The sequence below is a fragment of the Xiphias gladius genome, chromosome 8 (assembly GCF_016859285.1).
Source record: "Xiphias gladius isolate SHS-SW01 ecotype Sanya breed wild chromosome 8, ASM1685928v1, whole genome shotgun sequence".
NCBI classification, from domain to species: Eukaryota; Metazoa; Chordata; class Actinopteri; order Istiophoriformes; family Xiphiidae; genus Xiphias; species Xiphias gladius.
The window spans coordinates 5,803,489-5,816,319 of record NC_053407.1 but is presented as its reverse complement, the minus strand read 5'-3'; positions in this window follow the sequence as shown (position 1 = coordinate 5,816,319).

Here is a 12,831-nt window from a genome sequence, read left to right as displayed (position 1 = left end):
CAGAGCAATTTCCTGTTAAAACCATTTTTTCCATTTCAGTTTTTGTACGATTAAACAAACATATCACGTATTAATAAGTGAGCTATGGAGTTGCTGGTGGGTGGATTTTGTTACCTTTCAGTCAGAGCCAAGCTAGCTGTCTCCACCTGCCTCTAATCTGCTAAACTAAACTAAGCTAACCACATCATACTTTAGCTTCCTATTAACTGTACAGACATAAGAGCAGTATAACAAATATTCCTTTAATAGAAATGGGTGTCCAATATCGCCTTAATTGATGACCATATCAGGAAAGTAGCGCCTCATCTCAAATCTTGAGATACAATAATATGACAGACAGCAAAATGCATATGCCCCACAAACACTAAAAACACCTAACAATATATTTCCTACAAACCTATACACAGATATGCACAGTATTTACTGTACGTAAAGCAAAAAAAAAACAAAACACTTTTTAAATCTTTTTCCTCCCACCCTTCCACAGTGGACTAACTACTTGACTCTCAGGCTCCAGTGATCTAACATTGCCCTCCATCTTCATCTTGTCCTTGTCACCTGCTCATAATGAGCCAGTCAGTCAGCCAACCAGCACAATAAAGTACTTAAAAGGGAGTCAGAGCAAAGCAGATGACCCTGCTGGCAATGAAACTTCTGGCAAGAAAACTGAGACGAACACTGAAACACATATCAGACAGCGGAAGGACTGAGTATGTGTGTGTGTTGGGTTCAGCGTCTGGTCAATTGAGAGTGTTGCACAAAAACAACTAAAAAAGCAACATTCTTGGCTTGTCGTGACATAAAAGTGGGGTTACCACTACAAGAAAAAGTTTAATCTTGTTAACAAATGGAACTTTCTCTGTTCCTTTTCTTAACAAATTTTATGCTATTTCAATTATCTTGGGTAATCTAAACAACTGAGAAGTTTTAAGCGTCTAACCTATCATTTTCTGGTGTAGGTTTCAGCACACGTTACACGTACTGCTATGATCACCTTAGGCTAGCAGTTTCAATTGAATTTATAGCCAGCTCAGTTAAATTCTCAGATTAAGCCATTGCTTTCTTCATAACATTTTTTAGGATACTGAGGACTCAACATTATATTTTAATGATTTTTAAGTGCATTTTTATTTTTGTCTCTAAAAGGATATCAAATCTGTTCACTGGCTCCAAAAGTACCCCCCCAACTCCCCTTCCAAAGTTCTTTTTTAAAAGATATCCTAAGTGTTACTTAAAACAGAAACACGTGACCCTTACAGATAATGTAATGTTCCTATAGAGTAATGGCCACGTTTTAATTATGTCATTTTCATTTCTGAGAAATCATATTCATTTTGGCAGGGCGAACAAATCTAAATACTACAATAGCCAAAGGCCTTAGCTAAAGTTGCTATGAAAAGGAAGCCAGAGGTGTGAATCAGAGCAGTGGTGAAGTCAAAACGCTACCTCGTTGCAGTTATTAACAAACCACAGTGCCATTGTAGCCGAATTAATCCAACATTACCTCAGAGTCGAAAAGTGAATTGATTTCGGCAACTTATACTGTCACTTTTCTCAACAGCATGCATATAACAGAATTTTAAACTTTGTGATTAGAGGATTCTTGCCAAAATGCACCTTGGGAGATATAGTTAACGTCTATTTCAACGTTTTTATGTACACACACTTGTACCTTTGATTTTGGATTTTGGATTTTTTAGTATGCAGATGTAAAGCTTTTGCACTGACGATTCAACTGGGAGAGTTTCATGCTGACCCATCCCATAGAAGAGCTCTAGCTGTGTATAAGGTAACATTGTCTATGGGAAAAATTAATGGGAATCTTACTTTTGGAACCCGGGGTGCCTGAAATAGCTTATCCCACTTCTGAAATCATCAAAATTGCTTCTTGTATTTTGGCCTACATCTTTTTTTAACTAACTGACTAACTAACGGTAAACATTGTAAACATAACCTGCTAAACATCAACATGTTAGCATTACTAACATGCGTGAGCATGTTAGCACGTTGACGTTAGCATTGAACTCAAAGCACCATTATACAGCGTTACAGAAACAATAGCATGAGTGTAGACTCTTTTTGGGAATCCACATTAAAAGCAACATGTGAATGGCGTGTAAGCTCTATTGAAGCGTTCGGTCCATTCAGTCCACACTGACTCTGACTTCCGTTCGGCGCCTCTCGTCAGAGAGAGCTGTCTGTCTGTCTGACAAACGGTCTTCACCAGGCTGACTGAGAGCTGAAATTTTCTGGATAAAAATAGCTTTCATGTAGGCTCAGCAGGATGCAATGTTTTCATGTATGTATTCTTTGATTTTATTGATTTTCCCCTGCCTGCTAGGGAAAGCTTGGAAAAGTGAAACGAGAAAGCCCAAAGGAGATTATGCTTTGCTAAATGCGCCTCAGAGGGGGGAAAAAAACGCAAAACAGACTGGAAGTGCAAAACAAAAATGTAGGAGGTTACCAGGGTCAGTGTGGATTCATATATTCGATAGGATAGAAGTCTATTTTTTCTGTAGGACGGGCAAGTGACTGATGTCAAAAACGCCTCTATAAACGTTTTCAGTGTGGATTGGCCTTTAGTCTTGTTTCTTCACAGTTCACTTACAAAGGTGAAAGATAAGCAGATAAGCAGCTAGTATAAAAACAACAAGAGTAGTACTATATTTAATCTGATATTGCCTTATACTGTTTATTTCAGGTAGATTTGTTTGTAAAATGAGTTAGAATGAACTTGATTTGATACCCATGGTGCCCTGCCAGACAAATACCTTGCTGCACTCAGACTATCCATAAGCTCATCAGCTCTGTATCTGTATGTGTGTGTCTTTACAATACAGCATATGTGTGTGGACTCAATTAAATGCATCTTGTGGTCACTGGATGGAAGTATGTGTATACCTGTGTTTTTGTTGTAGCGTGTGTGTGAAAAGGGGGTTGAGGACATAGCTCAGTCATGCGGCCTCCTGCTGCACAGTGACCGCTTGCCATGATGAAGTACCAGACACATTCCAAGCACTTTAATAAAAAATGGGCTGACAGGGAATGTTGGCGGGCTATGGGTTCAGTCATAAAGAACAATAGTAGATTATTTTAACATTGTGGTGTGGTGCTACATAGTCTGAAAGCATCTCTTGCTGTGACAAAGCTTTGATGGTGTGAAGTTTGAACAGGTTCTTTCTTGAAAACATTTGGAACATTCTGTGAGCTCAGCAGAATCATTGTGGACTAGTTCCGGATTGACTTAAATTGAAAAAACAATAAGAGGCCAAGCAGCCCAGTAGGAGATTGTTTTACTGTCTTGCAGTTATTTTAACAGCTTTATCTTCTATTTGTTTTCTTTCCATTAGAACTCCCTTGCAAATCTCAACCTTCTAGTTCTCTTTCCAAATGTTGCTCTTGGAGGACAGCCTGACTTCACTTCCGACATGAAGACGCACACGAAAAACAAACACTGTTCATCTTTATCAGAGACACAGAGAGAGATAACCACAGTGGCAGTGGGCAGGAGCTCTGCTGATCTGAATCTGACAACCTTTGACCTCATTTTTCCCGCCATCTGACAGGTCATTAAGGGCTGTACTGAACGCCATCAGTCAACAACTAACAGATTACCATTGATTCTCATTATTCCCTTCCTCCGAATAGTTATTTCAAAGCAAAAACACTTTATCCATCATTTTATCAATTAGTTTAAGAAAAGTTTTCACCTGCAATTAAATGGCTATTATTAAATAAATACTAAATGAGCTAAAATTACATCAATGCAAACTTTTCAATCAGATAACAGAGGAAAAAGAGTTATCTTCAATGAGAAATGTTTACCAGTTATAAAGAACTATTAAGAGAGGGAAAAACATGAGAACAAATAACAGACAGGCACTACAGGAAGTGAGCAAATCAAATTACTGACCTCTGTGTATCAGTAAATCAGCCATTGGAGCTATTTCTAAAATTACTGGTCAACAGAATGAGAATGTTAAGCCTCAAAATAGTAAAATGAACTTTGGCTTTAAAACGCACAACCTGTAGAGAAATTTGAGAGCTTTGAAACTTAGATATCTACAACAAAAACAGTGTTTTTGAAGAACATGCAACTATAGACTACATCTACAAACTGGTATACCACACAGGATTGTGTTGCAGGCTAGAGGAGGAATTGCGAATTTAAATACAGCAGAATATGGATACGTGAGACCAACTGTAGTATTTTGTTGGCATTTTGGTCCCATACTCTGTTGAGGTAAGCGAGGGTGAGCAGGTTTGCATTATTTGGTTCAACTACTGTCGTGGAGCCCCTTTGCTAAATATGCAGTTTTGTGGTGGGTATTATGCCACCATAACAACCCACAGTATGAGACTGAGGTCAAACTATTTAAAAATAACAATGACATGAAAAATGACTTTTGCACCTTCAGTAATTTCCACTTTATAACTTTTTAGAATAAAAGAAAAACTACTCATTACTATTTTCTCACTGTATCAAATTTAATTTTCAAACATGCACTCTTGCATTTTTTCCAAGTGAAGATTACATGTCATGCTGGTGTATTTTGGATGTTGCTCACTCAAAACACAGTTATGTTTTTCTGAGATATAATTCTTGTGACCCACAGACATAAGTTGTTCATAACCAAGGTATGAACACCAACGTGGTGTCTTCACTATAACATTAGATTTGACTTGCAATTTGGCTTTAATTTTAATTTTCACACAAATGACTTCTGACTTTATTTGGATGAAATCCTTTTGATTTACATAGACCTGGTGAAGTGTTATTAAAAAACTGACAATAACTCTATTCAAAAATTTTAACAGATTTTAAATTTAATGAAATGTGCATGATGGCTTCTTTAGGACATGAAACGCAAAGTGTGGTACCTTGGGACTCAGTCTTGACACCAAGGTTTGACTGGGGACTTGTCTTGGCAGTTGTTGGTCTTGATTTGGGACTTGATTTAGGAATTTTTGGTCTTCATTTGGGGCTTGACTTGGGACTTGTTGGTTTTCCCTTGGGGTTGGATTTAGGACTTGTTGGTCTTGACATGAGGTTAGACTTGGAACTTGACTTGGGACTTGTTGGCCTTGACAAGAGACATGATTTGGGATTTGTTGCTCTTGACTTGGGACATCAATTTGAGACCTACTTGTGTACAAAACAATAACTTTGACTCCTCTTAGATTAACGAATATTTACGTGAAAACTGTAACCCTATGCTGCTTGCTGTGTCTTGGTCCAGCGTGACTACTGTTGGACAGCCACTGTCTGTATTATATCCCATTCCAACATCTCGTTATAACTAACTAACTAACTAACTAAATAAATAAACAAAATGTCACTTTCTTCTTTACCGCAGTGTTACATTTCTGAATTATCAGTTTGGATCCCATTTAGTATCACTTGCTAAATACAACTTTACCAACTGTATTTCCAGTGTGAGAGTAAGTGTCCTAACTGATTCCACCATCCTTGGAGTATCTACTCAAAACATAAGATTGCAATCACGAGACTCATTATTAAACTGTCACGTACAGAGAAGGAATTTAAACATTGTCTCATAGGGCCTAGGTCCCTGTCATTTGTATATTTATATCTATGACCTTGTTCGAGCTGAAACTGTGCCAAGGGAGGAAAAAAACATATTACCCTCTGGTGAGATTATAATTTCCTTTTTTGGTGTATTTGTTTAGCCCTTTTATTCACTCTTTATCTCCTAGGCCTTGCTTCTCCAGCATACCAGGGGGTCATCCAGACGTGTCCCCAAGCAGGGAAGGCCATATCTGGGTAGAGGGCAGTGGGTGTCTGGGCAGACCAGTCCCAGGAAAACTACAGAGGCCATGAGCCGTAGAGAGTTGGAAAATGACACTAGCTCTGCTAATGGAATCATAACAGAGAAAGACATTCATCTTTGTCACGGATTGCTTTACAATTAAAACAAACAGACCTGAGATGTATCTGAGTGGTTAATGGTCCAGTCAATGGGATTACTTGTCCATTTTTAATCATGATCACCATCACTTTCTGCTCTCCTGTCTGCTCTTCTCAGCACTGAAATGGAGAAAGTTCAAACTCCGTTTGAACTCCTCTCTTTCACTTTTGTTACGCCCAATAATCTGGAATTTTGTGAGAGCAGCTCATTACATACAGCCTATAATCTGGTTATGATAGCATAAAGCACCTGTGCTCCTAAAACCATGTCTGCAAAAGAGGCATAGCATAAGCAACACGTTAGCAGAGCAGCAGCAGCTCCGATGCTCCATTTGTGCCTGCACAGGAAGTGTTGAGGCACAGTATTGAGCTAGATCACCCATTCTGCAAGCGTTTAGAGGCCAACACATGATCACTTTAATTACACACATAAAATGCAGAAAAATATACTTGGAGCGTAAAAATACAATTTGGGTCACGTTTAAGGGTTTATAGCACAATTAAAATGTAAGCCGTTACGCGACCTGTGTAGACAGCTGGATTAGCTCACTGGTTTAGCTTGGTTTCTAACGGCACAATAAGATCCCACAGTTCATTCAAATGATGTATTCGCACCATTGACTTCTGTCTCATAACTTTCTGCAAATCATTCCTCTTTTTGTAGAATGTGAGTTTTTACTCTGACAGAGGAGGGTGAATAAAGTGGATGGTGCAGAACAGCTAATAAGATATGATAGCTTCCTTTATTTTGGATTCTCCAGCTCTCATCTCCTCAAAAGTAGCGATGTTAAGAGGGCTTGCTATTGGTCAACAGTGTGAACTCGCATGTCAAAATTCACTATTTGTGCAGATTTATTTCACTTCCTTGAACCTCTGTGAATCAAGTGATCGCGCAGTTTAACCGTTTCAAATCCTGGTGTGTCAGTGCACTTAGAATTATTTCACATTAGAGGCAATGATAGGCAATTTTTTCCTCTGATTACTTTGAATTTGGTACAAATATATACACATTTTTAATTAAACTAGGTAATCAGTACGCAAGAATTGATGATCTAGCATCTAGTGCTTGTCATTACCCACGTTCAGAATTCAGCATTGCATAAAATCTGTTTGAGAGCAGTCTGCTGTGCGAAAAGATTTGGGAATTACCTACAAAGTATAAAATCATATTAATCTCTATCTGTGTGAGCTACTTTAAGTGTGAGACATCAGGTGCACCTTCACTTGCTGGAAATGGAAATAATTATTTAGCTGGAAAAAAATTAAACGCTACATACTTTAAAAAGAAAAGGCTTCCACTGCAACAGACTTCACTGAGGACCTAGACTAACTAACTCACCACGATAAAAACAGCCACCATGAGAGGCAAACCTGGCACTCTCTCTTACAGTTGGGAAGTGGCCAGGGTTGTCCTGTGCACACAAGTAGCCTTATGCTTTCACTCAATCAATATGATCAGCGAGGGTTTTGTGCACAGGTGTGTGCAGCCACAGGGGGTTAGTCATTACGTAATAATTCATGTCACTTGTTCCCATATAGTCCCTACATACAAAGCTGGGTGGGTAGAGAGACACTATGCCACATTTAAATAAGATCCAGCTAGATTAGACTTGTGTGAGCCTTTTTCTTTCTGCTCATGGCTTCACAGGTTTAAATATGTTCACCTTTTGGCTTCACACTCTCTTCTTAATGCTTTGAAATTATTAATGGGGCTGTTTCACTGAACTTTGACAATACTGCTACTATACTCAATATGCACTGTTAAATTTATAAACATTTTTCAAAGTCAGGACTACGCACAAATCACACATTACATGACACCATCTATTTATTGTTTCAGCCTCACAGGTCCCATCTATTTGAAACAAAATCTAAGAAAACAAGGTCAAACATAGCAGCCGTTATCTGTGAGTTCAAGCTATGGTTCAACAGTGTTGTTACACACCAAAAGGCTTCCAATCTCTTTTTTTCTAAACGGGTAACTAAATACATTTGTAGCATCACGGCGCTTGGCAGGTCGTTCTGGGTCTGTGATTTAGAGGGTAGTGCATGTCTGCATGTGTGAGATTGAGAAAGAAAGAGTTCTTATTTAAGTTTAGGCGTCTTACTATTAAAATATTTGGAAGGTAACATTAATGCACAAATGCAAAACTTTCATCTTGAGAAAGGACGAAAAAATCAGAGAAAAAGACAGAGAGACAGCTAGAGGGAGAAAGAGACAGAGATAATGGTCGTGACAGGTTTATAGGATTCCCTGGAGTGAAAAAGAGCTCTCCATCAGAGGGAGGAGTTCACACCTCCTGGAGTCTAAGTGTGCAAATGTGTGTTTCTGTGTCTGTGTCTGTGTGACCCAGACCTAAGATTTAGGCCCCCACTCCATCAATAACAAAATGGCTTCATCTTCTGGAGAGGAGTGCATATACAGAAACAACCACACACACATGCTCACATACACTCACATTCCGGTAGATATATAGGCATCAGTGACAGTGTTGGTCTGTGGGAGGACCATGTACCCATAAGAAGTTAAAGCCTTCCCAGGAAATCAGAAACGTATGTCTCCCGCCACGGTGGTCCACCGTGGAGGATAATTCAGTCGCAACCACAGTCTACAGAGTATCACAGAACTGAGCAGCTCATCTGTCTCTCACTTCATCTTATCTTTAACTCTCTTCTCTTACCCTTTCTCTGTCTTAAGATGTTCTTTATGGTACAGACCCTTACTGTATTCATGTTACTATAGGTCAAAAGTATATGTAACTATATTCTTTTGTTTGGAAACATCCACTGAAAATTGACTGACCTAAGCAGCTGAAAGCTAATCCAAACAGCTAACTATGTGGAGTAGTTAAGGTGATAACATGCTTCACTGCCCCTCAAAACCCCCTTAGCAACTCACATTTATTCAGCACCTTTGATTTCATGGGATAGTTTAGGAGACATCTTACAAAAGCCGCATTTTTTCCAGTTTAAAAATCGAAAGCAATGACCAATGAAACCCCAGCAAATGATGTTAATGTTCATTAATACCAAAAGTAACACATTTTTCATAAACCTCTGTGTGCCAATCACCTTGGTGACTTTAATGGTAAGGATAACCACATAGGAAACTATTTAGCATCTGCCTTTAGCTTGTTCTACTTTTTGCTATCATGAAAGCGTGTTTTTTTAGTTTTTTTTGCTGTAAAACACAGCTTTTTTTTGCCATGAAGCAAGTTACTGTACACCATAAATTGTCACTGACTGGGGCATACAATAAAATCTACACACAGTTCGTTACTTTTAATCAAATTCGACAGAAACAGTCATTTCAGCATGCACCAAAACAACATAGCCCTCTAGTGGCTTTAGTAATTATAATTGGAGCAAAGGAAGGAGTCAGGTGACGTTATTATAGACCTACAAAGTCCAGAGAGGAGGTCAGGATGGATGGATGAGTCAACAAAATGTTTCCAACCATCAGTCAGCGTTGGTTTCTTTTAACTATGACCATGGCTGTTCCCTGACTTTAAAGTGTTTATTGATGACAAATGTTCACTAACATTAACAAAGTATTAATATAACCCAAATTAAAATGTTTCCCTAAAGCTAATGAAGTACTTATTTGATTTGATCCTTTTCTAAGCCTGACCAAGTCTTTTTGTGCCTAAACCTAACCAGCCCTTAATCGTAGCATTGTCATATCATCTAATTTTCAATTCAACAGTTTTGGAAGGTACAGACAAATGTCGATTGTGGCATCAGAACAGAAAATGCTTATATATACTGTTCTAAAGGGAATAGACAAATTATCAATTTTGTCATTTAATTTTGAAGATCTATAGTAACAATGTTTCATTTATCATAAACTCAGGGGTTTTACCTTATAAATGTTTGAAGACTAAAAATGTAGTCAGTATAAAGAGAAAGTACAAGTGAGTAACAGTAATAACAGTAAGTGTGCAGGTGCTCTAAATCTATGGCTAAGAGAATTTCAACAGATTGACATCTGACCTTTGAAGACATGAGCCAAACTACCAGATATGGAACTGGAGTCATGCCCAAAAAGGAACTTACTTTCAGCAGTCGACAGCATGTCTGGATATTTAGGGTGCTGACATGCATACTGACTTTATAGAAAAATTATTTGTGTTTGTTCTATTGTTGATGCTTCTGCACCATGGTGTTTAAGTGTGAAAAGTGAGGCCACTTCATTTCCTTTATTTGCTGTCTTATGATCGGATTTAATTGAATTTCTTTTCATGAATTTCTTGGATGACCAGAAAATGTCTCTTAACATGCATCTATATCCCATCATTTAATAGCAATCTAATTTTCAGTTTAAATTTACATTTTCTAGCTAGTTCTAGCTAGTGCTGTTGCAACACGGAAAACAACACGTTTGGAACATCTGTCCAGCAAGCAGAGATAAGGAGTCCATCACACAACTGGACTGAAACAATATTGAAAACTCAAAAAACTGGATCAGTGGTAGCAAATTGAGTGTCCCATTCATGTCCATCATCCATTTTCTGCTACTTTAGTTAATAAAGGAATTAGTTTATGATATTTGCATTAATGTTTTAAAGATAAAGGGAAATTTTTTTATTTATTGCAAAATACTATAGAGTAGGGGAGAGACAGGAGCCAACTCAAGGAATCTTAGAGGTCACTAGACCCCACTTTAATTACCACTGGCCTGTATCTCTTATTATGTCTCCTTTTTTTGCGATATTTGTTTTACATGTCTCCCACAATGCTCTCTTTCTCTTGCACTGTTTCTCTGATCTCTCATGACGCAGACGTGCAGGACAGAGGGAATATAATTCATAACTTGTAGAATCTGATAACTGCTTAAAAAAGGGAGAGTAGGTTGGAGCATTAGGTCTGGGTTTATTTAAGAGCCTATAAATGATGCTCAGGGTAACCTTTCAACTCTGCTGACCTTTGACAGCAGGGTGACGTTTCAGAGATTATCTTCTCTGTTCTGCTCTTTCCATGTGGGTGAAAGACAAGAGGAGTGTGTGTGCTTGTGAGTACAGATGTGTGTTGTGCACAAGTGATTCACAGCTGAGGACACAATCTCAGAGAGACTAGGAGTGCAGTCGGTCATGCGAAGCCCCACTAAGGAAAGGTGAAGCCTGTTATTTATCAGCGTCGAGAGGTTTCACCACAGTAAAATGCGCAGAAATAGAAACCACAGAAGACAAACGGCACAACTATATTTCAAACCTAAGAATCATCATCATCCTAGTCCTTTATACTCGAGAGAATCATTGAAGGAGACCCTCATTTACAATGAATTCAAGTCAAATTACATACACAAGGAAAATGAAAATAACAAGAAGGAGATTAACTAACGCGGAAAAGGCAATACCACCATTTGCCTAATTAATAAAAAACACTAAAATCTACAAATTAGGAAACATAGTGTGATAGATTCAGATAATTAAAATAAAATGTTGTAAAACAAATAAAACCCTAAACAACATTCCAAATAGATTAAAAATAATCAAAAATGTAAAATAAAATACAGTTAACCTATGTAAAACAATTGCAAGCAGAAGTTGGGAGGTTTAAGATCGGGTTTCTAAAATGTGCAAAAGGTATAAGTACTGATTTTTAGGAAGTTCTGTAATTTGTTCCAGGAATCAGGTCCACTAAAATTAAAAGCAGTCTTTCAAAGTTCCGAACTGGCTCGTGGTACATGAAGCATAAGCCCTATCAGACCCACTCTGATAGGGCCTATCTGAGTAACAAAGGAATTCTGACAGGTAACATTGTAATTTTCCAATGAGGGCTTTATAGATAAAAGATACCAGTGAGTATCATCTCTGTCTTGAAGAGAAGACCACCCAACCTTATCATATAAAATACAATGTTGTGTACCATAGGCATCACCAGTAATAAATCTCAAGGTAGAGTGACAGAATCTAGAGGTTTAAGAGTAGAACTAGATACATGTCTATAAATGACATCACAGTAGTCCAAGACTGGCATAAAGACTACCTCAACAACATTTGTTTTCTACAGAATGTGGGATACATTGTTTTATTTCTGTAAGTAGCTAACTTTTTGCTTGAGTTGGCACACAAGATTGTATATGTGAAGTCTGAATGAGAGTTATTCATCAATCCAGATGCCGAGATATTTATATTCTGTGACTCTCTCAATCATATGTCTATTTGAAGTAGAAATAGCCTATGGTTTTAGCTCTGGAAAATAGCATGAACCTTCTTATGTCAAGTCTTAGTCTTTAAGAGCATCTTGCACAATGTTAAAGGAACACTGTAAGTCCTCGACTGCTTGATGTACAGAGTCAGCAACACAATACAACGGTGTCATCCACGTACAGATGGGCATTACAGTTTGTCAATGATGAAACAATATTGTTCATATAAACAGTGAACCCTTTGGTACACCTTTTGCTATTGATAAAAAATCAGAATGGTTGCTTCGTAATTTAACAACTTGACAAAACAACTAACAGAAACAACTTCTCCCTGATAAGTTGTTCCTGAACCATTACATGCATTGATATCAAATCCAATATTACGCAGCCTCTGCAGGAGAAGACAGTGGTCTACGGTTACACTACTGTACCCTGCTCTAAAACCAGACTGAAATGGGCACTGGACATACCTTTATTTATAATTAACTAGAGACTCAAGCACCTTTGCCCGGCAAGGAAGTTTTGATATTGGTCTGTATATTGATTTGGGTTTTTTTTTTTTTTTAGATGATATGCGACAAGAGTTTAAGAAAAAAGGGATTCAAATTGTCCTCTCCAGTCCACTGCCTGGGATCGATGGCAAAAAGAGCATCTTTGGCTACACTTGAAGAAAAACCAGATCTAAGGTAAATAGAGGGCTGTGAGAAACAGAAAGTAGGCTGTCATCACTAGGAGAGGGATTTAACCCCCC